Here is a 26,817-nt window from a genome sequence, read left to right as displayed (position 1 = left end):
TAAAAAAAAAGAGATAAACGTGTACTACGTTTATCTCTTTTTTTTGAAGTGACCGTACTGGTCACTTCATATTGGTGTTTGTCGAGTAACGATAAGAACAGGGCAAAATATATTTTTACACTACGAAGTGCGGGTAACCAGTTATAATTGATATTTTTAAGACAAAGACTGACTGTTTTAAAACCCACATTCTTAAATCACTTAAAGTTAAAGCCTGTTGGCATGAAAAACTTACAATATTATGATAATTTTTATAAATCGATCAGGCTATTATTAGATTTCATAAGAACGCTACCTATTGTAATGGGTACCATGATTCGACATCCCGAAAATTTTAACATATCTTCGGGTTTCACATCCACTAGACCCCAAAACCACCGTCAGTTCAAAAGTTTATGTATATGATTTTATATTCATACATATATATATATATATATATATATATATTACACTTTCCTGTGGACACGATAACTGCCGTAGTTTTTCGCCAGTCACTTTCAAATTGATACATAAAATATAACTATCCAAAATCTCGGTCGAGTACGTTAATGGGAAAAATCGGACCATGAGGGTGGAAACGGGAGGGCTTTTTCGAAAACCAAAATATTACTATAACTTTCTTATGAAGTAAAATATCGAATTTGTTAAAAAATCGTACTATTCTTTGCATAAGGGCCTAAAACGTATCTCAGTAAAGTTTTTTTATATCACCAAGCATATTATTATGGTTGGTAGGTAGGTTATTAACCTATGGCCCAGGGGGAGGGGAAAATTGGGTTAAAAATCATACTTCCCTTAATAGATACAGTACCGAATCGGTTTAAAATGGTCGTTAGTGCTCTAAACATTACCTCTAACTTTTGTTTGAAACAATTTTTGCCATAACTAACCCTTACGGGAAGGGATGACCAAAATTTGGGTAGAATTGTAAGAAGATGGGGCTTGTCGTACGCAGACATGTGAAACTATTTTCTCATGTAACCATTACCGTACTGAGTAAGAAAAACTTCATGTTTTTCTTAACTTTAAGGTAAAATATTTTTTTTATCTCCTACTTAGCACCGATAAAATCTACCTCCGCCTACCGATGTGTAGAAAGGTTTTTTTTTTATTTATATAATTATTATTCTCACACGCAGGAGTTTAATGAACACAAGGGGGTCAAGAAGACCCACCAGGTTGGTCTAGTGGTGAATGCGTCTTCGCAAATCAGCTGATTTTGAAATCGAGAGTTCCAGCTTTCAAGTCCTTGTAAAGGCAGTTACTTTTATACGATTTGAATACTAGATCGTGGATACCGGTGTTCTTTGGTGGTTGGGTTTCAATTAACTACACATCTCAGAAATCATCGACCTGAGACTGTACAAGACTGCACTTATCCTCATACAAGACTTACGCTCGTACAAGACACACTCATACATATCGTCTTCTGAAGTAATAGCTGACGGTGATTCCCAGAGGCTAAACAGGAAAAAAGGAAAGGGGTTCAAGGGGCAGAGCCATCTAACTAGACGGAAAGGACGAGCAAAGCGGGCCATGACCGGTTAAGTATCCCCTGATTGCAACGGGAATCGCCGGTAAACATATAGCGCGGGTGAAGCCGAGACGGGGATGCTAGTATATATATATATATATATATATATATATACACATACACGATATAAACACAGACAAATCTCGTTAAGATTAAATTAATTACAATAAATAATCTAAACGTAGTTGAAATTTATACTATAACAAAGATAAATGCTTCATCTAACTATGAATTGTTTAACTTTATCATAAATGACTGTGTCAACTAATTATCTTCCGACGTAGATTGAGCTAAACAAGAGTATATTGTATTACGAAGAAGATTTATTATTATTAAAATTTTATTTAGTATATTAAAGTCTGAGAGGATTAAATTGACTTCGACTTCCTTTTATCAATACGAACATTATACAAAATTTAATTTATTTTAATTTTCTTTACGTTTTAGTCATTATTATTCAGAAATAAAGAAATAAAGTACACAACGAAGAAAATATACATTTCTTCAGATAAAGATCTGTAGTCTAAATTTTAAATAAAAATTAAAAATTATTTTACAAATTTAAAATTGATTAAAGAAATTAATAAGTTAAATTAAATTTCAATATATATATATATTGAAATATATATATATATATATATACAGCCCTATTTATGTTGCACGTATATGGATCCTCGCTAACTTAAATTCACGTAATCTAAATTATCACAAAATTCATTAATACACTATCTTTTTCACGAAAACGTTTCCACAAAAATGTGATGCAATAAGAAAGATTTAACTTATCGTTCAAGTAAGTTATTAAATTTACGACTATTCGGTATCATTTACCTACTATTTAAAATATGTATTTACGTGCCCTGATTCAAAAGCACGTCGGACAGAACAAATTTATCAGGCCTTATTATAAAGTTATAAGCTCAAATAAGACATTGTTTGCATTATCTTTAATATATATTTTTTTTATGAATTATTTTTTTTTAGGGGGGGTAAGCTTGCAATAGATTCACAGTATTTGAGCAGATTTTAAAAATTAATTCCTCTGACAAAGATAACATGAAACATAAAGTAACCTTACAGTTTTACTCATTTTCTTTAAATAAAAAAAATTGTTGAGTTGTGTTTATATAAATATATCTTTTTTTAACTGGTAAAAAGGTTATAAAAGGTAGAATAAACTCAATCGTAAGCGGCAATATTCTTTTGTAAGGAGTCAAAAACAGTAGTTAAAATAAACAAAAATCATTCACGATAATATTATAATAATGTTTTATTAGAATTACATGTATAATTCTGATCGACTTCAGGTGAGATGTATGTCGCATTACAAATGGAAGCCATATCGAATCAAAGTGAATGTTAGGTTAAAAACTTGATGTGTTTTTCTATGTAATGAGACATCAACCGAATGTGTATGTTATATCAATAAATTTTTATATGTTTTTAAAGTCGTGAAGTTCTTTTTAACTCATCCGGTGTATATTATTATTTTTTTTGTCTACAGTCATTTGACTGGTTTGATGCAGCTCTCTAAGATTCCCTATCTAGAGCTAGTCGTTTTATTTCAGTATAACCCCTACATCCTACATCCCTAACAATTTGTTTTACATATTCCAAACGTTGCCTGCCTGCACAATTTTTTTCTTCTACCTGTTCCTCCGATATTAAAGCGACTATTCCAGGATGCCTTAATACGTGGCTTATAATTCTGTCTCTTCTTTTAACTATATTTTTGTAGTTCAAATGCTTCTTTCTTCATCAGTTTGCCGCAACACCTCTTCATTTGTCACTTTATCCACCCATCTGATTTTTAACATTATTCTATAGAACTAAATTTCAAAATCTTCTAATATTTTCTTCTCAGGTACACCGATCGTCCAAGTTTCACCACTATATAAAGCTGCGCTTCTAAAATATACTTTCAATAATGTTTTCCTGAAGTTTAAATTCATTTTTGATGTAAAAAAATTATACTTCTAACTGAAGGCTCGTTTCGCCTCTGCTATTCGGCATTTTATATCGCTCCTGCTTCATTTTTAGTAATTCTACTTCCCAAATAAAGTTCTTCTACTTTCATAGTTTTTTCTCCTATTTTTATATTTAGTGGTTCATCTACTTACTTCTACTTTATTTTATTAGTTTCGTTTTCTTCTTGTTTATTCCTTTCATGGGGTATTTCTTGCGTAAGATGTTTTCTATTCCATTCATTGTTTCTTCTAATTCATTTTTACTCTCATTTTAACTACTATATCATCAGCAAATCGTAGCATCTTTTCACCTTGCACAGTTACTCCGGATCTAAATTGTTCTTTAACATCATTAACTACTAGTCCTATGTAAAGATTAAAAAGCAGCGGTGATAGGGAAGGGAACATCCTAGTCTGACTCCGTTTTTTATTACTGCTTCTTTCTTACGTTCTTCAATTATTACTGTTGCTGTTTGGTTCCTGTAAATGTTAGCAATTGTTCTTCTATCTCTGTATTTGAACCTTAATTTTGTTAAAATGCTGAACATTTTATTCCAGTCTACATTGTCGAATGCCTTTTCTAGGTCTATAAATGACAAGTATATTGGTTTGTTTTTCTTTAATCTTCCTTCTACTATTAATCTGAGTGCTAAAATTGCTTCCCTTGTCCCTATACTTTTTCTGAAAACAAATTGGCTTTACCTAACTCTTCTTCCACTCTCCTCTCAATTTTTCTGTACAAAATTTTAGTTAAGATTTTTGATGCATTAGAAGTTAAGTTAATTGTTCTGTATTCTTCATGTTTATCTGCTCCTGCTTTCTTTGGTATCATAACTATAACACTCTTTTTGAAGTCTGATGGAATTTCCTGCTTTTCATAAATATTACACACCAGTTTATATAATCTATCTATCACTTCCTCACCTGCATTGCGCAGTAATTTTGTAGATATTCTGTCTATTCCAGGAGCCTTTCTGCCATTCAAATCTTTTAATGGTCTGTTAAATTCAGATCTCAGTATAGTTTCTCCCATTTCATCCTCTTCAACTTCCTCTTCTTCATCTATAACACCATTTTCTAATTCATCTCCTCCGTCTAATTGTTCAATATATTCCACCCACCTATCGACCTTTCCTTTCGTATTACAAATTGGTCTACCTTCGTTAACACATTATTAGATTTTAATTTATGAACCACAAAAGTCTACTTAACTTTCCTGAATGCTTCATCAATTTACCAATGTTCATTTTAATTTCCACCCCTGAACACTTTTCTTTAATCCACTCTTCTTTCGCTAGTTTGCACCTCCTGTTTATAGCATTTCTTAATTGTCTATAGTTTCCTTTACTTTCTTCATCACTAGCATTCTTATATTTTCTATGTTCATCCATCAACTGCAATATATCCTCGACATCCAAGGTTTTCTACCAATTGTTATTATATAAAGCAATACTGTTATTATAGCTATGTAATATTACCTTTCAAAGAAAAAATACGTTAACTGGTATAATTTTATTATTAAGAATACAAGAGTGTAAAAAATGTTAATTCTAAAACGTTAGGCCTATAGTGTGTGGTCCGGCAATCAATGTATCAATAATTATATTGCTGGTTTCGCCTTACGTATTGACACGGCTATAAAATTTTGTAACCTGTAATGAGTAGTATTTAACCTTTGAGCAGCTGAAATTTTTGTGTGAATTATTTCGTTTATGCAATAATGATGTTATACATAATTGTTATTTATTGTTTCTACATTACCACATTAGGTATATCAGTATTCTGATAATTTGAATACGAAATTCATAAACTTAGAAATTCCCAAAAAAACATTTTTCTGTAATTGAATAAAAATTAAATTTCTCTTAGAGGAGTTGTATTTTTTGTAAACAAATTTTTATACTTTTCAAGTAGATGCAGTATATACAGAAAAATTACCTTTTACTAATCCTAATTCTATAATACACATTAGATTTCCTTGATGAGAGATTATTAATTATCCTTAAGTAAGAATAGAACAGTGTTATCAGTGTTGAATTTTCCTTATTTTATTAAGAATTACAAGTCGAATAAGATCGTTATTTCTTGTTTAGAAAATAGAGAAAATAGAGAAAAATAGACAAAATAGATTCAAAAGCGGAATGAAATCATACTAAGTAGTAGCTCGATGAAGGCTGAGACATAAAAAATAAGATTGGAGAGACGGTGTTTGTATTGGGTTTTAACACATGAATAAAATTAATATACACCATATGCTTAGCCCCCCTCACTACAGAACATCATAACCACACACACTTCTTACTTATTTACTCGGACAATGTGTAAATAAAAGGAAATGAGTCAACACACTTAACATAAAAGCCAATTCAGGTAGTTTCTTAGCGGAAGATTCTTTATTGCAGTTTTTCTGTGACGAAGCATAACAGTGCCCAACGCACATAGGTGCGCTCATATCCACGCTCCCTTATTCATATATACTGAATTTTTTAACTGGGTCTATCTCAAAACGGAAGATAAAATAAAATGCTGTAAGGGGGTAACTTTATCGTTAAAAACATTTACTCTCTGTTATTTTTATAGAAGTAATAGTAAAAAAAACGTATTAAATATTAAAAATAAATAAAGTATTAAAAAAGATAAATGTTAAAAATTAGAAAACACGTCTGCCAAAAATAAAATATTGCTAACAAACGTTGCACTATAATATAGTATAATTAGAGAGCGTGTGGGGTGACAATTTTGTAAATGATATTTGTATACACTATACACTCTAAATACATTACACTTCTTTTTGGACAGTCGTGTAAAAATGTAGCAAAGTTATATCTTATCCTAATCCCATTTTTTATTCTAAATATTTATGTAGTATTACATCTACATCAGATATTAAAATCTGTCGTTTATAAATGTTACTGGCCATACTATTCAACATAACAAGCTTAACTATATAGGAATAAGAGAAAAGAAAGTGATTTAGGGATGCTTCTTCATTGAGCAAAATATCTGCTGCATATCAGCATTCCGAACTCAGAAAAACAGTTGATATCCGGGCTTTACAAGTAAAGTTTAACTCAATTCATCATAGAGACCTGGCTAGTATTATTATTGCTATTTAAGTTACTATTATTACTGCCTATTGATTTAAATGAAGTTCATTCATAAGAAAAACTGATAAAAACACTATAAACAACAAATTAATATATCTTCAAAAACTACCCATTTACAGCGGGTATAATCAAAAACTAAAATTATCAAATAATAATATTCTAAATGTAACTGAATATGATAATGAAGCAATGTTATTTTTATCCTATAAAACACACGCGCGCGGGCGCGTAATTTTAAAGAACCTGATAACATTCACGTAATTACTAGAATCAAGATATACAATTATAGCAATATGTGTAAGATTCAGCAAAATAATTACCATATTTCTAGCAAAATACATAGTATATATTGGATTATAAATATATTATATATATTTACCGAAATGCGTCAACATGAAATAATAGAATGAAGCTAATAAAGGTAACTGTACTTAACAAAAATATAATTTTTTTGCTATATCGCAGTAGCTTAACTCTTGTAATTACGTGGATGTTTATATGTTAATAAAAATTTACATGAATTGCGGTAACGAAAAAAAATAATATCTTAAAAGTAATTTCATTTAACGATTTTGTTAAATACGTATAATACTTACACAATTAATTTTAAAAATAAATATGTGATGAAAAGTAATGAACGCTTTTTACACACAGCATATTGCAATACGTAACATAATTAAATATCACTGATAAAACTTAATTAACTTTTCTTAATTGTACAGTAGTACCGTAGTACACTTTTTACTCGTATCAACAGGAGTCCGTAACGCAACTGAACAAAATAGATTCGCTCGTTAGTTTCGAGTACAATCATTCATACTCGCAAAAAAATGAACATTGTTATACATTTCCATCAGAAAACTTAGTTTACTCATTTTCCCAGCTCAAAATTATACACGAATAGTCATAACTTTTAAAATTAATTTTCACCTACAAAAAAAGAGATATTATTTGTTATAATTTTTATTATATTTTTGTCTATTGTAAATTTAAGTATTAAGTAGTGGTTTTTATAAGGTTTTTAAATTAATTATTTTTAAGCCACAAACTATTAAGCTATAAACTATCAAAAAAAATTGGGATTTTCGTTATAATATTTACAGTACCGGGATTAAAACTCAGGATCTGAAGAATAATTAAAAGTCAAGATACCACTACACCGAGATGGGTATTTTGAATATTTTTAATAAAAATCTTTTATTTCTCTAAGCTTGGTAAAATGGCAGCGTGTAAGAGAGTTATATCTAAGCAAAGGGTAGTACATAAATAACTGTAGTTGAAAAATAAGAAGTTATACAATACAAAACAACAAAGAAGAAATTTCTCTATTTGTTTTAAAAAGTTATATATATATATATATATGTGCGCGCGCGTGTGAATACACACTAACATTGTTTATATATAATGTTTGTATAAAGAACACAATAATATGTTTGTGCGTTTGTGTGTGTGTGTGTATATAATATATATATATATATATATATATATATATCTACTTTAAATAAAATAGAATTTAAAATTCCGATTTTTTGGATTGTTTTGCTTTGTGAGTTAGATGTAGGAAAATTAAAAAACAGTGGTTTTTTTTATAATATAACTACAGTCTTCAAATTTACCTCCTTGAAGTGTTTGAGGATATTCATCTAATTATCAGTACTAATCATGGATTAAAGAAAAGCTACTTCACTTCCTTTCTTATTTTCATAAAATCTGACTATCATTAATTTTAATATATATAATAGATATAAAACTAATATACATAATAGATATTAATAGATATTTAATTGATGTAATGATATTTTGCAGTCGGTCTGACGATAAATATTTATTAAGTTGACGTAATTTCCTTGGGGTCGTAAATTTGACTGATTAATCTTATAAGTTTTTTTTTTTTTTTTTTTTTGGGCGAAAAACGAATGGTCGTTATCATCGCCCGGATAATCGATAAATAAATAAATCTTATAAGTTGTCATGATGTAAGACTAGTGAGGGAAATTAGCGAGTAGATAACAAATTAGTTATTGTAAAAATAAAAATTTATTTTTATTGCTTACATTTAATGTAAGTACGGAAAAATTCGGAAGTTTCTGAAAAAAGCAAAAATGTACTTAGTATCAGAAGTTCGGATGGAATTTGAGAGGAGGGCAGATGGTATAAATTTATATAGATAAACTGTTCAGGAGGAAATTATAATAGTGGAGGAAAGAAGTTAATAATAATTTGAAGAGGGAAGTAATATTTTCAGATCAGAATTTGACAGAGTTTTAAAGTTTTCACTAATATTTAATTTCATTCATCAACAAGTCTAATGAAAAGTAGAGTTTATAGGATATTTTAGTGTGGAAAAACATCTGTTTCTGGTAAGTTTGTTCGAAAGGAAGATATTTCTTAACTAACAGTTACTACTGTTGTCGATAAATAAATTTAAAGGCGTTTCGATTAATTGTTCAATATTTGTGGTTTACCGCTAATCTTCTGTGCAGTCGTCTATATGTGAGAACTAAGAATTCTCAGCTAAGTCATTAGAGTCGATTCTAATCTTCTTCCATATGTACTTCTGTATTTGTTTATTAACTTAACGTGAATTTCTTAGTGAGTACATATGAGTAAGTAAGTGTAAATGAACATTTAATCTTAAGTGAAATAGAATGAGGGTAATTACTTCAATGAATCCATAAAGGGATGAACAACAATCACACCAGACCAAATACGTAATCTAACAAAGCTCTACAACACTTTAATTAAATCTCGGGTTCTTCTATTTTCAATTAAAACGTGATAATCAATACTAAGCAGGTTACGTGGATAAAACTGCATATATAACTTTAATGTTGTTGTAAATCCCGAACAATCATTATTAAAAGTAATATTTCAACAGCACTACTAATACGAACAAAAACTTTGCTCATGGGTTCCATATTTAATGGAGAATAACAAATAAACAAAGAACGTAGCAGCAACGAAATATTATTAACTAATTATCTAATTGAAGGTAAATTATTAAAAATATCGACTTTGAACAATTTTTAAATTTAATCACCCTGAAAATTATACATAGGCCACATTTTAATTTTGTAAATTTTCCAGACCGATTAAAAATGGTAGTTCCTAGCATAAATAAAAGTAATTTTTTTATTAATTTTTGAAAATTGGATTTTCTAATTTTTATAAAACTATCGTCTCAAATCGTACTTGTATATTTATTATTTTGATGTATAATTTTTATTTGTCTTCATCTCTTTGTACCAGTTCCAACCTATTTTTTAATAAATTTTCGACGATCTAATAATTTTTTTTTTATAAATTGCGTATTCATAAGTTTTCAAAATAAAACATCTTTAAGCTTAAATTATTTCTCTTAGTATTTTCACGATAATCTACGATAAATAGTTTTATTTATTTATTTTTCTTTAACGAAATTTTGTTACATTACAGTGATACGTTAAAACATTCGTGATCTGAATTAATTATCGTGTTAATTAATTTGTACTTATATTTATTAATTCTTTTTAATAAATTGTAAAAGTTTAAAAATATAAAATTTAATCACAACCGTTCCCTTACGTAACATTTTATTTTAATTATTAAATAAATAAATATTTATAAATATGATTGCATTAAGGTGTTCTTAACTTCACCTTCTAAATTTCGATATTGATGTCGATTTTTACATTACCTTCTACAAGAGTTACGGTTGTTAAGATGGCTGAATTTAAATTTACTGTAGAAGTTATCTTTAATGATTAAAAATTAAATTAAATTGTAAAATTATAAGTAATTTCTTAATCTTTTATGGACTCAATTTCTAGTCATGTTATAGTAATGAATACTTGTTAATAAATTTACCATTAAACTACACCATGCTACTTTTTCAAATTTAATCAAATTTTATCTAATTTGTTTGTTTCTATCTGTTGATCTGCATTGTGTTATTTATAATAAATATGATCTTTTACGTATTAAAGAAATTAATTCTTCCTGGGAAGATAATTATAGCATGGTAGTGCTATTAGTATTACGTCATTTTGTATTTTCATTTTTGTATTTAGTGTTTTTGTTTTATTAATAATATTATTTTATCTTATCTTAATATTTTAAATTTCTTAATTTTTTGACGATTTTTAAATTAAGCTGAAGAATATGTGCTAATTATTTTCTTTGAATGGTATAGTGAAATATTTTTTTTGTAAATGTGTTTTTAAACAAAATATTGAAGAAGATAAAGCATTATTACTCTTAACAGGTAAGCCAAATAAAACCGGCCCTAGGAAATAAAAATGAAAAGCAAAAAGTAATATTAAATTACCTTCTTTTATTATTTCTCTATTAAAGTGCTTTTGAAAAATTTTATGGTCTCTGTTTAAAATGCTCACCACCAGCCATTATACAAAGTTCAACGTGGCGAATCATGTTCAGAAAAACTTTCTGCAATCCTCCAATTGGAATTCTAGCAATCTCTTGTCTTATGTTTTCTTTCAACCATTCCGACGTCCGTGAATAGTTCTACTAGATTATCACTTTCAGACCCAAAAATCGCACAGTGATAACTGTGGAGATTGGGATGGCCACAAGTTCTTACTCATTGTTCTATCCTTCGTGAAATCTCGTTGGATTCAAGTGAGAGACCGATCAGAAGAAGAAATCTTGTTGGAAGTATTTATGAGGAAGTTCTGATGTAAAATTATGCATAAATTTTTCGTGCAGTAAAAAAGAAGTCGGTATTAACAGCCTCTTCAAATTATATTGGTCTGATGATCTGGCTTTCAGAAATTGCACACTAAACACCAATTTTTAGATCATGGAGTGGTTTCTGATGGGTTTAATTTGAGTTTAGTGTAGCTCGTGTCGCGTATTCTGAGAATTAACGTAGCCTGGTAAATGGATCCGCGCTTTATATGTTGAAATTAAGAGAAAAGGATCAATGAATCCTTCGCTAATATTCTGAAAGAGCCACTGACAGTAATTTATTCGTTTACGTTTTATGTTTTTTTTAATTTATGTACATCACTCACACGATAAGCTTTAAATTATTACTGTGAATTATACGCCAACACAATGTTTAAGAAACTGCTGTTTGTTGGGCTAATTGTCATGTTGACTTGTTAGTACTCCTTTCAATACGATTTGCTGCATCAGTGTAAACTTCGGAGTTCAAACAGCTGATTGTTTCACTCTCTTCGCGTTGGTTAAAGAGTCGGTTGTTCGCCACTTTGTCATTAATTCTTAAATTGCTGATTTTACAGGAAGATTACTTCTAGGATACGCCCCTTAAAATATTTCACGAACAAAACTTATTGAGGTCTTGCAAATACATTTCTCCACAATGAAAACACGCTGCTCAATTGAATACATCATGAAACACAAACACTACAGACTCGCTGAACCCGGAGGGAACGGCAAAGTCTTATGAGTGAGTCAATGATCTTCAACTACGTATAGGTGACCAACATATTATCTTCTGATGCAGTATGTATCATAAGATACTGTGTCAGACGGCTGAGACCGGTTTTACAAAGCTCACTCTGATAATAAGAATTGTGAAAATGTTAAACATCACTGCAGTCAGCAGAAGCAAGCAATAAACAAAAGTAAATTAGTAAACTGTTATTAATTCAATCTTGTTTGTTTAAAAAAAAATGTTAATAATTTATTAATTATAAATTTTTCTTAAATTTGCAGTAATACGATATAAGTTCTTTAAAAAGTTCTCTTCTTACGTCAGACTTATGTTTCTAAAAATATTCCTTTAAAGTTTTTAATTAACATGATCTAAAGTTTGATTTATTAGTTCGTTAATTAGTAAGTTATTATATTAAAATAAGATTATTTATTATTTAATAAATATTTAAAAAAAATAAAATTTATTAAATATATTAAACAATTTCATGTTCACAAAAATATTTTTTGTATACAAAAAATAACATTTTATTGTTTCATGGTCATTCATTTTAAACGGTGAAAAATACCTAGTTTTATAATACCATTTTATTTTCCCAGATATTATAAAATAATGCATAAAAACAATAAGGGAGAGAATTTTATTTAGTAAATTTTTAAATACTAACCGGAGTATTGAATTTCTCGATATTTTTGGGTTTCCGAGGTCCTAAATATAAAAAAAAGTTGGGGTCGTTTCTGAGAGTACGTGAATATATGCGCATGTATATTGATCTCTGTTTATGGTTATAGCTCAGAATGTCTTTTACCTACAAATTAGAAATTTCTTCTGGTAGCTTATATAGTGAGGGGGAAATAAATTTAATTTTTTTCCACTGACAAAGGAGACGGCACTTCAGGGATGCTATACCTGTACTTTTATTATACTGCAACCAAATTAGAAACGATCAGTGCAGGGTATCAACCAGACTTCCATAGATTATTCACCAAAAAATACTGAATTGATAAACACCATCACTCGACAAAGACATCTAAAAAGAGTTATAATCAACAACAAAAGGCTCATAGAATTGGAAATAGAAAACATCAAGGAACAAATTTCAAAAGAACTAAATACCCATAGTACACGAGATAGAAGAAGAAAGAGTAGTCAACAAGATTACCAAACACAAACACACACACACACACACACACACACACACACACACACACACACACACACACACACACACACACACACACAGAGAGAGAGAGAGAGAGAGAGAGAGAGAGAGAGAGAGAGAGAGAGAGAGAGAGAGAGAGAGAGAGAGAGAGAGAGAGAGATTGAAGTGGAAAAGATTTAACTGATTCATTTTCGTGGAAAAAGTAGGATCTTTATTTTTAATAAAAACTAAAATACGATTTACCAAAATTAACATTTTTCTAACTACAAAAGAATTCTAGCCTAGTATCGAACGCAATGATTCATTAAAAGCATACTTATTTTATAAATACGCTTTTTAAAAATTGCTGATTTTAAAAATAACGGAAATTAACGTAGATTGACATACGATTGATTGATTAACGTAAATGTATTATTAAAATGAAGTTTCCATGAACTCTGATATTCCAAGGTTACCTTTGAAGTAGCTTTGTTAATATAGCAATTTGTTTCACCTACCTTTAAAAATGTTTATTAAATTTACACAAGAGTTACGCGGTACTAATAAAATTAACGATAGTATTATGTATTCAAATATCATCGTTGAAGTAACTGTTATTAATTGTAATTAACTTAAACTGGTCACTATAATAATTAGTATCTATTGATGGTTATCCACGCTTAGCTTCTGTAATTCAAAGCTCTTTGTTGTAGAACTGATATTAATTATAGGGCGGTAATAATTAGATAAATCAATAAAATCAACCAGTGACACAGTATTCAAGACCTCACGATTCCTGACACAGTTTAACGTTTTTACGAAAAATTAATAATCTGGATTTAAAAAAAAATTTTTTTCGCATCACAACCTATATTAAAAATTGCTTATTAAAATTTGGTAGTAGGAAGTTCTTAAATAATCGATTATTAAAGTTGAATTCTTGTGAAACGATACTAGCCGATTTTATAGACTGGCGGATATCATTTTATAAAATAGATTTAGAAAATTCTGGAATATTTATTTTCTCTTCTAATAAATATATATTAAGAATGCTCATAGCTCTTAAGGTATTATACAGACATATCTCTTACGATCACGGAGCATTCAAGACCCACCACACCAAAAAATTCTTTACTGCTTTTACTTGTTATACAGTGATATTTAAAATGTTACACTTAACATAAAAAAATATTTTTCATCATGAAAAATACAAATCAGATTAACGTGGACGAACTGGAATAAAAATCTGTGAACATAAAAAAATTAAGTGTAGGAAGTGTTTCTATAAAAATCTACAGATTTATTTTTTAATAATAATTTAAACCATATTTAAAAATGTTAATGCTGTGGTGGCATTCAAAAAAATAATAAATATCAGATATAATAGGACATGTTTTAATCCAGATCCAGAACAGGAAAGCTGGACAAAGTGGCAACCTCTGTTATTCAAACATCATAGCAAATCAAAATGAAATATCACTAGATGAAAGTGTGCTGAAACAATGACCCAGCCACTGAAACTAGAAAACTCAGACAACACATGACATGTACAAGAAATGAACATCACTTTCATGTACTGTTATTATACTGCAACCAAATTAGAAACGATCAGTGAAGAACATTCTTCTTTCTAAAAAATATACGAATTTAAAATAAATAACGTTGCTAATAATTTAATACATTTGTGATAATTTTGTTCATCTTAAAAATGGACAAAAAGTGTTTTTTAAAAAGATAATGTTAAAGAAAAACTTCAAAAACTACTTAACCAGGATTTTTTGATTTGTGTGGCGAATATCTTTTCGTGACAAGGTTTAACTATTTTGAAATTCCCTCTTATTTTTTTTTCTCCCTCTCCCGGACCGGATTCCACAACGAAGCACGACACAGTTCGAGGTTGTCCATTTACTTTAAGAGCTTTCTCGTCTACCGGCAGAACAGGTCGGCTCGCCGTTCGGATCTTATGTTTCGCCTGCCTCTAATCCGAGGGGTAGGGTTACCAGGCCCGACTATGCCGTTCCTGTTCCCCCATCCCATGAGCTGGAATTCTGTCTTGATGCCTTCTTGTCTCTAACAGAAACAACCAAAAGGGCATCCCCGTAGGGATTATGGTCTCTTCCATTTCCTCTACATGAGGACAATAGAGTCTCCGTGCCTGATCACTGCCATCCATCTGAGCAACTAGAAACGAATAGCAGCTCAGCAGAGAGCTGTCCTTCATCCTCTCGTCGCTTCAGCAGCTCTATCCTTCAGCTGAAGGATCCGATATCTAAGTAAGTGGAAAATCCCATTACCGGGCTGCACAGCCCTCCAGTGTGTGGCCCCCTCCCAGATCCACAGACACCACACCTCCGCGAAGTAGGACATTGAGCCGCTGATGACCCTCTTGATCACAGTTGAAGCACAGTTTGGTGCAGTCAGGACCAGTGCATCCAAATGACATATGCCCCAGACGCCAACATCTGGAGCATCGGTCCTCAGGATTACGCATGCGAACCCGACAATGCACCCAGCCTTCCTTCAGCCGCCTGACAATCAACTCTTTGATCACGCCATACGTAGTAATGTCAGTAGTGTTCTGCGTGCTAACAAACGCCGGACGGAGTGAAGAAACGCGAAAATCGGCGTCAGGTCCAACCACCCGCCTCATAGTTTCAACCACCTCAGCTTCAGCCACCGTGTTCACAAGGTCATGAATACGGACCACAGCTCGCCGGCCCTCCTTCAACTGCAGGACCACCGGAATTCCGGTGTACTACCACGAATGGCCATCTTCAGTGCCGCAGCCCTGTCGGCACCCCGCATTTTTATGTGAAGTTCGCCCCCACCGTCCGGCGGAAAAACAGAATATCATCCGATTCCTGATTCTCCATGGACTGGTTTACCTGTTTTACGAGGTCAGCGTACGAGCGATCAGCAGACCGAACAACAACCGTACCACTCTTCTTGGCGGCCGGCGTGGAACGCTGTGGTGGGGGGGGGGAACCGCAACTCGCCCTCCAGGAGGAGCTTTCTTCTCCGCGACTTTGACGCTAGATCCCTCCCAGCTAAACAAGTACAAGACCATCCGTTCGATAAATAATTTTTAATTAACTTTGAGACAAATACAAGGTAAAGTTAAGCTTTATAAAATAAATCATTGTCGGATTTGTTTGATATGCCACCAGTAAGTAATGTTCATTGCTATAGAATTAAGAAATTATCTGCGAAACCTCATACAGTGTTTCTGAGCTTAATGCTTATACAAAAACTCATAACCCATTTTAACCGGCGAGCAAGATTTAAAACACTATTCTATACTTTCAAGAATTAAGGAAAAAGATTCAGATATTTTCTTTTAACTGGTTCAGGAGGTATCAGTAAAACATTTTTAATTAACCCACTTCTTTCATCTGTCATCGTCATCTGGAGTAGCGACTACCTTATTGCAAGAAGAAAGGACAGCCTACTCAATGTCTAAATTGCCATTAAAATTCTCAAAACTTGTAGGCACATTGTGAAACAAAATTAAAAAAAAATTATCTAGGAGGTGTCATTTAAAAATGTTTACTAAAATGTATAACATTCAACAAAAAGTTCCTAGAAGCTCTGACTTCGCTTTACGGGAAATATGCATTCGAGTTCAGGCAATGGGAGGAATTGTTTTTTTTCATACAAGACTGATAATTCCAAGTCACAAAGGCTGATGGAATTGAAGCTTGCCTAAAAGTTTCCTACATGTTATGCACGTTAAAATATTTTTCTTTGCAACAAATATGAGGATAATCAAAATTGAAATACATTAGCTTATTCCAGTAACCAAAATTGGGTTAAAAATTTAAATTCAATTATGTAGAATATTTATAAAAAAAAGAAAAAAAAACAAAAAAAATCAACAGCTGAAATGTAAAACCGGTAATTGGTTTTATGAAAGGGAAATTCTGACAACAAAAAATAATTTTAATAATACGTATAAAACATATTATTCCAATTAATATTGGAAATAGGAAGTTATATTTACAAAGCCACTGATATAGATTTAAAAAAAGATAATTCTGGTGACTTTCCTATAGCATTTTTAAATTTTCAGAATCTGGCCACACAAACTAAAATTAAAATCTCGCAACCAAGTTATACGCATATTATTAACAAACCTAGACACTCCGAGTATCGGTAATGGAATAGACTTCAACTTATACCTTTAAAAATATTATTTCTCAAAACTGAGACAATTACAGGTGTTAACGAAGGCGAAAAATAATTATACCAAGAATTTTTCGCTTGCTTCTGACTTTCCCATCCAGTTTTAAAAAACAAAATTCCCAGTAAAAGCAACATTCCCTAAATCTCAGGGACAATTGCTTAAAGTTGCCAGAATAAATTTGGAAAGAGATTTTTTTTTCATGTGTAACTGTACGTGTTGTTATCAAGGACAGGGGATCCATCAAGTCTTTATATATATATTTCCCTAAACTTTAAGCCGTAGATATGGTTTACAGAGAGATTTAAAAAAGCATAAAAAATTGAATGATCGAGTAATAATAAAATTTGAAAGGGACCAAGCAAAGCCAGGTACTTAAGATAGAAGTGGTGTTTATGTAAAATTTGTTATAGTTATTTTTGAATCAATGTTTGTCATAAATTTTTATAATATTATATGTTAAAAATAATAAGAATTCAAAAAAAAATTTGAACAATTAATAATAAACGTTATATTTTTCAAAGTAATTTTTAAGAAGGTATTTCAAAACAGAATATATTTAATCTACATTTAAATAATGATCCTAGCAAACACAAAGTCTACTAAGCTTACGGCATCATGCAAACAGCATAACGAGTAGAAATAAAAATCCCTTTCCTCTCAAGTGGAGTAAATTCTATTTTATTTGCTTTCCTGAAACTCAAAGATACAACAGTGAACCAAAGTACTTTGAAGTTAATAGCTTATACTACTCGGAGAGAAACAATATTTCATTAGGTATAATATCATATTCTTGTCTATCTTACATACCGAATTGCATTATAGAGTTCATAATAAGTAAGTTGTGTTCCTCTAATATGCTGAATTAATTCTACTTATTTTGATTTCGTACTTCTTTTATCAGTTGATATTGTGATAAAACTGCAGTAACGATGACTAAATTAAGAATAAGTAAAGTAATAAAAAACTATTTTATTTATAGAATATTCTTTAAAAATATCAAAATATAAACAATATAATTATAGAATAGTTTCAGACAAGACCAGTTACAATCAAAACAGATTTAATGGAAGGTTAATCTTGTTTTTTAAGATGTTAATTTAAATGATATGGAGAAGTCTATGAGCTAATATAGCGGTTTAAATATTTACAGCTCACTTACTTATGGACAAAAAACACACAGTCTTCCTTCATTTTGAATAGTCTTTCCAACTTAACTATGGAATGTTGAGTACTTTGGGTTACCTGGGTTGAGTACTTTGGTTACTTTGGGTTATATAATAATAATAATAATAATTTTTTTTTTGAGTAGGGAGGTGGAAATGCATTTACGCACGGAGTGTCAGGCTCCCGCTGATAGTATTATCCAATCACCATCAGCGGACTACCGACTAAAACCACCCCCCTTTCTACCAGGGCTCGACCCGGAACCGTTTATCACATTACTTCCGGTCGAGTCCTCCTATACTAGCCTGTTAGGTGCTACCTAATTTTCACGACTGTCCAGGTCAACCTTTTTGGCCCTGAGTATGTTGCCGACGAATCGGGCTACGCTTTCCCAGCTGCCCAGGTCACGGAGCAACCACGTTGTGGGGACTCAGTGCTCCGTGATCCGCCTCTAATGTCCCTCGATCTGCCGCCCACCGAGCACATTTGAAAAAGGTGTGCTCAGCGTCGTCCCGTACACCGGGACAATACAAGCAGTCGGGGGACGGCGCTTTCCCTATGACATGGAGGTAAGCGCGGAAGTACCCGTGACCCGTTAAAAATTGGGTCATGTAGTACTCCACTTCTCCATGCCGTCGCTCCGTCCACGGTCTGACCAGAGGAATAAGCCTTGCGGTCCATCGTCCTCTGGTCTCGTGGTCCCAGGTCTCTTGCCATGCGAGGAATGTGCGAGTGCGTTCCTCGTTGGCAATGGTCACCCGGTCTCCGCCTGCCCGCCGCCTCCCGTAGATCGCCTGGCGCTCCCTTGCTAAAGTAGCAATGGGTATGACGCCGGCGACAAGTACTGCAGGCTCGGAGACCATCCGATACGCGGAAGCGACTCGCAAGGCTGCGGTGCGTTGCACCTGCGCGAGCCGCTTCCGGTTTCTCGCAACTCTTAATGCCTGGGCCCACACTTCCGACCCGTATAGCAGGATGGAATGTATCGTGGACATCAGCAATCGCCGTCTGCTGGCCTTCGGTCCGCCGACATACGGTATATTTATGTCTGAACCTTTTACACACAAAAATTATGAAAAATGAATAAAGCTTTGCATGAAAACAAAACCAATTGAAAATAAATATTTTACAAATACTTGAATCTTTCGAAAAGCTAAAAACTACCTAATGATCTTTTTAAAAGTTATTATTTGACAATATTTAATGATAAAAATAAGACTAGTTTTATTACATAAGAAATATTAAATATACCGTGCCTAATATTTATGATATAGTAATCACGTTCTATCCTTATCGATTGTTTAAATTCAATGATTTGCTGCATAAGAAACCTAGTGAAGTCTTACTTTCCGAAAAGTTTCTTTTACCCCTTAAAATTTCGTTCAACTAGATTTATATAATCGTCTTTAATTACTGAAAAAACTGGAAGATAAATGCCTCTTTCACTTAAATTAATATTACGCTCTAGTGAATTACACAAAAATAGATCTAAAAATATGCCGGTTAATAGTCGCTAAACAAACAATCTTTTCTTATAACTTCTGCCGAATCGTTGAGATTGTTTTCATAGTTATAACATATAGAACAAGTGGCGAAGTCTCTTTAATGCAGGATATTTCCGAATTTTTATAATAAACTTTTCTACGAAACTATTTCTATGAAATAAATAATAATTAATCATGTAGAGTAATTTTATAAGTGAGGGATTTCGTCATTCTACCATTACGGCCGAATTAACACATTATTTTTTAGTGTGCATTGATCCTATGTCCTTGATTTTAGCATGTTCAGTAAGAAGTGAGCAAAAGAAAGGCGTGGAAAAAACAATGTTGCTCATCAGAAAAAAGGAACATTGGCCTGCATAATCTGTGTTAAAATGCACTATCTGTAGTACAATTAGATATGCGCAAATTTGTTCAGGCAACATATACATACACATGATACTTATGCAGATGCTATTAGACACCCGTGTGAGAAACATGGTATTCATTAAGGTAAAAATAAGGCGCAAAATTCAAGAAAATCACTTACTAACCATACACTCACACTCACGTAAACACTCACTTGCCGAGTGTAACATTCACGTGTAACACAAAGTGCATATGAGTGAGTATATGTTCTTCGATATAACTCTTATGGTCATTAGATTATAACGTCCTGAAAACTGAAATGTAACATATTTAGTTGTCAAATCCGTGAAAAGTGATTTCACGCGCTTTTTAACAATCGTTTAGTTAGTGTATTGCTTGGCATAGAAAGAGGTTTTTTGCGTTCATTAAACGTCGCTAAATATTGCTAAACGTTGAAAGATGTTATCCAAAGTTAAGCCGCCTTTTGATAAAATTATGTATTAACATAATACTAACAGATTTCAGTTGGCTAACTTCATTATTGCTGTGGGAAATTATGTTTAAATAGTGTGAAAATAAGTATTATATAGAAATTCAGTTTTCCTGTAAATATATTCACGTAATAAAAATTTACAACATGCAGGTGACTAAGATTTATGAGAATCGAAATGAAACCTGGGTAAACAAACAAAACATAATTAAAAAAAGAAGTTAAAGATCAATCTCTTGACGAGAAGAATAAGTAATGCATTGAGATTTTTTTTTAACAAAAGAGGGCCATTAATTTAATACTTTCCATTTTGTTTAAGTTAAACTTACGTTAGCATTAATTAGAGTTGTTTTCTGTGAGAATAATGATGCTACTCTCTATACATTTACGAAGAATAGAACTGCAGGTCTCGCCTACCTGTGTTTTTCTTAGGCTTGGGAAGCTGAAGTGCAACAACGCATTCGGCTCTGTGAATAAATCACGGGTGACCACTTTAGTTCTCAGTTCCATAAGTAAGCGTAGTGTACAACGGATTCATTTTGCGAATGGCAAAGTTAAATTTTAGGTGCGACTTGGGTCTTATGTCGCCTAGAATCATAATTTATGGATCCTACATAGATCGAAGAAAGAAATACTAATATAAAAGAAAAATGTAACTAGAATAAATTTGAATGTAACTTGGAATAGTAAGAAGATTTTTGGAGTGTAAAGAAATGTAACAGTTTCATTTTCTTCTTCACCATTACCGATTTGGGTTGTCCACCCCAAAATTTCATTAAGAAAATATTTTGTTCGCCTGACAAATCATGAATTAAATCAATTTGTCAGATATTTTTATATACTAATCATTTTTATTAAATCATTGCTTATTTTAATGTTTATGTAAGTGCTTATTTTTATTCTTTCTTCTTCACAATTAATGTTAAATGACATAAAAAGTACTCTGATTACTCGGAAAAATAATGATCCACAAACTCGGAAAGATTCGGTAAACGTAATTCTAATGATACGGTGAACATAATGAGAAAAGATTTTTTGTTAAGCAACTATTTAACGACATATTTTTAGATCTGTCTTTGTGTAATTCATTAGAGCGTAATATTAAGTTAATATTTAAATAATTTAACTTCGTCTTCTTTGTTCAGTATTTATTTTAGAAGGAAATATCTTAGATAAATGATAGCGAAATGATTGTATCTCATAATCCGTATTAATCAAGTTTCTTATAGGTGTTAACTGACATGAAAACACATTTATTTGTAAAATGGATGTATTATAACATTTAAGTGAGAGTATAACAATAAGTAACAGAACTAGAGTAAATAATTGTCGGATTTAAGAGTACTAATCCCCTACCTAATAACAGAATAGTGCTCGAACGATGGTAAGGTTAAGAAATATGATCTTATTTTAGCAAATTTATGTAAACGTTTCTCTATTTTTATTATAAAAATAGGGAAAAAGATTCACTACAATTTGATAATAAAAACTAGGATAACTTTAATTATTACAAAGTCAGAAAGAATTTTGAATCGGTTTTTCTAAACACAACATTAAAAAAGTAATAAAAATTTCCTTTGAGAAAATCTTTAAATTAAGGAAAACCTTACTCAAAACAATAAAATTAAGGGGGAAAATTCTAAACTTTATTCTATTGGTATATTTAAAAGATAATAAGATATGTATATATTTAGATCTAAATTTAATACGTATCACGTTATTTGACCTTTTTGCTTGATTATCCAGTCGATTTTATATCCAAAGAGTACATCTACATGAGTATCGAATGAGTTCCGCATCCTTTCCGTATCACTCCGTTCTTTTAGTTAAATAGATGAAACGCAAGCTTTTAAGAAAACGCGACTTTTAGGCAAGTTTAACACCTTTCGCAGGATACAAAATTATATAAATCCAATGGAGTTCAAACGATTTATTATATATTCTGAGTGCATTATTGCGTCTAAAGTAGACGATCGAACATAAACACGATCAAATTATTAATGATTACAATACTCGTGATAGAATTCGTAGACGAAATCGAAAAATTAGATTTTTTGTTTTTTGGTCGATAAAACACAATAAAATTTCATAGATTTTAACTAGAGTGGATGGGTTGGATATATTGTATTCCAGATGCTGCAGATATAAATCATGACTTTTCATTTATTTGTTAGTGTACCGAAATTTGGTTTATTTAATCCTTACTTCTACCGTAAGTAAAGAAGTAACAGGAATTTACGTAATTATTCCAACTTTTTTTTTTTAATTTCGAGTTTAAAAATGTTGATTTGAACAACATTTAAACTTTTTATTTAATGTGCAAAGTCGTTTTGTACCTCATCAAAATCATATTCTACACGGTGTAAGTTTTGAATGATGAAAATACATCTTGAATAAAATTTTGAAAGAGTACTTATTTTTATTATGGGTTTTTTATTAACATATTTAGCTAGCTTTATGTAAAGTTTGAATACAGACAACGAAAAGAAAGTAACGTTAAAACAGAAGACTAGCTTGGAAATGGATCGGCATGAGCTGGTAAATTTTCAAGCATTTAATCTTCCTGCAGGCATTTAATTGCCCGCATTAAAGGAATATCGAAATTTTCAGCAGTTTTTGCGTTTTTATAAATCCGTATGGTATAAATATATTCAACCAACACCAGATCTTTAACCCGTAATTCTTACTATCTCTCCATCTCCCCGACGCAAGTTAATCACGCTTAAGTACACAACTATCTTTTTGTAATAGTAGAAATTATACTAATTGAAATCCACCTTTTTAGAATTAATAGGGAAGATTTACCATAATATCAGTTGTATCGTCTAGCAGTATAACACTTTACAAAGATTATTATTCCTATAATGAAATGGGAAAAATCAAAGTTCAAAATTCTTTTGTGTGAAAATTTTACTTCTCTGTAAGATTTAATCACTTTATTCATGTTTTCATGGGTTAGAGTTAAGGAAATGTTTTATTTTATTTTTTTGTAAGGTTATTAAGGATGATTGTCAATAAAACTGTACAGAATAATGAGTGAACAATTTTACCAAGGCAACAGAGTTTTCAAAACTATAAATAATTGTCTATGCTGAATGAACTTTCTAACAAAAGTACAAGAATTAAATAAAACATATTAAAACACAACTAGTATACACTATACCACTGTAATACCCAGTTTTCAAAAAAATTAATAACTTGCTGCATCATATCAACAGAAGACAATTGATATTTAACAAGATCACTGGATGAAATAAGAAATACTCTTAGGCTTAGCGTACCACCTTAAAACCAACAAAATCTAAGGAATATTAATCTATTTTCGAAACATTAAAGATAAAATTAAATCTGTGGAAAGAATGGGCATTTGTAAATTGATTTGTGAAGATAATAGTTGCAATTTGGTATACACAAAGAAAAAAATTAAAACTAATAATGAACCTGATCATAACTACCTAGAGCTCACTACTTATTAATTTGGCGCTGACTTAAGTCAGCACCAAAATAATGCAGCAATAATAATATAATGCAAAAATAATAAAAATAGAATAATGGATTAAAATGGTATAATTTGCTTTACCTTTTAATTGGTATCTGTTAGAGCAGTTTTATTTATTTTACTTATTTTCCAATTTTTATATGAAGTTCTACAAGTAAATTGCATGCAACATAAATTTTATGTTTCTCTTATGTTAATTACAAAAATTTACTAAGATAACCGAAGGAATTTCCTTTTCATAAAAAAAGGAATAATCAAAATTGGTTAATTTCGTAAAGTGTAAGGGTTGAAGATTTAACAAAATAGGGAAGAGTTAAACGAGAAACGTTATTTATCTTTCATTCAATTAAAAGATTACCAAAAATTTTGTAGTCGATTATTATTAAATAAAATTATCTTTTAAGTGACTTAAACCCATAATAAAACCTCTGGGATTACCTCGTTGGTTTTAGCAATAGCTTGCTTACCTCTTATCCTCAAGGTTCCAGGTTTACATCCAAGGTGGAGTGTATCTGGCTTGAAATTATCAGAAAAGATGTACGTACATTAGGTAATTAAATTTTATAAAACGTTTTAAATTATTCTTAAAAATGCAGGTTCATTGATAAATTATCCGGTTTAGCACTTACTACAGAAACTGTGGACTATAATTAAAGTCATAAAAGCAGCAAATCAATTTCATTCTGACGTTAATAAAAATTTTCGGCTTTGACTCTAAAGGTTTAATCATATTTATCGTTTTAAAATACTAATCCTTTAATATATAATAACCATTGTTATTATATATTAAATGTGGTTTTTAATATATAATAACCATTTTTGACTATAAGAACAATTACGTTACAAATGGCCGATAACCAGAAAAAAATAGATACAAAAGTCGTCCTTAAATGGGGAGGGTAATGAAAAAAGTTAGGAATTAGGCATTAATAGGAAACAGTTAAAAAAAAGTTTCACTCTTTTTAACAGTTAAGTTGATATTTGAGTAAATTTAAAAAGTAATCAAATGGTTTTTTTTTGTTTTTAGTTTGAGGGAAAGTTTCAATAGTGAAATGCAATTACCGAATTTTTTTTAAAAAAAGGTAACTTAATAAAAGATCTTTCTCAAAATCTTATCGGTATTTTTTAAATTTATTCGCAAAATACATCAAAACCAAATCGTCTGCATAATACTAAAGTAGAAATTTGAGAGGGAGGCAAGAATTTTGGCATTCAGCACCTAAGAATAATAGATGCTTACAAGGTTCCTACAGCAATTTTTAAAATCAAAAACTTAATAATACGAGGATAAATTATAAAATTGGCAATTAAAATTTTTTCATAACAAAAAATGTCATTGCAGAATTTCGATATTTCTGGAGGTTTACAAGTCTTCATATGCATTAATATATATATATCCACTTACAAATTTAATCAAACACCTGTGTGTATGCGCGTGCGCGTGTGTGTGCTTGCCTGTGCGGGTTTTGTTTTGTTAACAAAAAGTAAAAGTAAAAAATTATGATTTTTAATTTTTAGGTTGAATACGATAAGATGATTCAATTTTTTGTTTTTTAATCTATTACCATTCTGTAAATATTTTTATAAATATAATACTTAAATATACATTGAGAATTAACATTATTACAACGTAGAAACCTTATTAACTATTCCAGTCACAAAAAGAGGAGAATTCTCTAAAATTTATATAATTAAGCAAAATCATATTTTTTATGAAGTTTAAATAATTTGCTGTTTTAAAATTTTTTGGAAAGTATCACATCGATTGTAAGGGATGCCTAACCATCTACTCTTATATATTAAGATTAACGACATCTCAATCCTGACTTCTACCATTTTCTGATTGGATTCTACTAAATAATACATCCTGAAACATCGCAACAAGCATGTACAAACTAAAGGCGCCCTCATTACATGAAAGTGGCAAACTGCATAGTCCCTGTCAAGAAACCTGCATTAGATATTTTAACATCTGAAATATCATACGAATCAGTCTATCAATTGACAGCAATTACTAAGTTAGTTGTTAGTTCTAAGTTTTTACTACTTTCATGATAAAATAATTTTTTACAATAAAATAGGCTGCTACTGAGGACTTTTTATTAAAAGATAAGGCGCAGTTTGATCATTGGTTAACTAAATGTACGTTACCTATACTGGGGTTTAAGCAAAAAGTAATTCTTAATAAAATAAGGACAGATTTGTCCGTACCGGAAGACCCTTCAGTCAGCGCATTTTGTTTTTCTTTATTTTAAATCAAATAAGACATTGTTAACCTACCCATATTACAGTCTACAGAAATTACTTTTATTATTTTTTTATTAATTATTATTATAGACCAAGAGGCCTTGTTCTCGAGAGTAACAAATTCGAAGACTGCAGTACGGTTAGAAATTCATAAAAAAATTGATTTTGTTATGCGTAGAAACTAGCGACACACTTTAAGCATTTAATTTACACTTAATTTTTCAAATATAGATGATA

Source organism: Lycorma delicatula, chromosome 1, assembly GCF_047948215.1.
Source record: "Lycorma delicatula isolate Av1 chromosome 1, ASM4794821v1, whole genome shotgun sequence".
NCBI classification, from domain to species: Eukaryota; Metazoa; Arthropoda; class Insecta; order Hemiptera; family Fulgoridae; genus Lycorma; species Lycorma delicatula.
The sequence above is the reverse complement of the archived record's forward strand: the minus strand, read 5'-3'. Positions refer to the sequence as shown.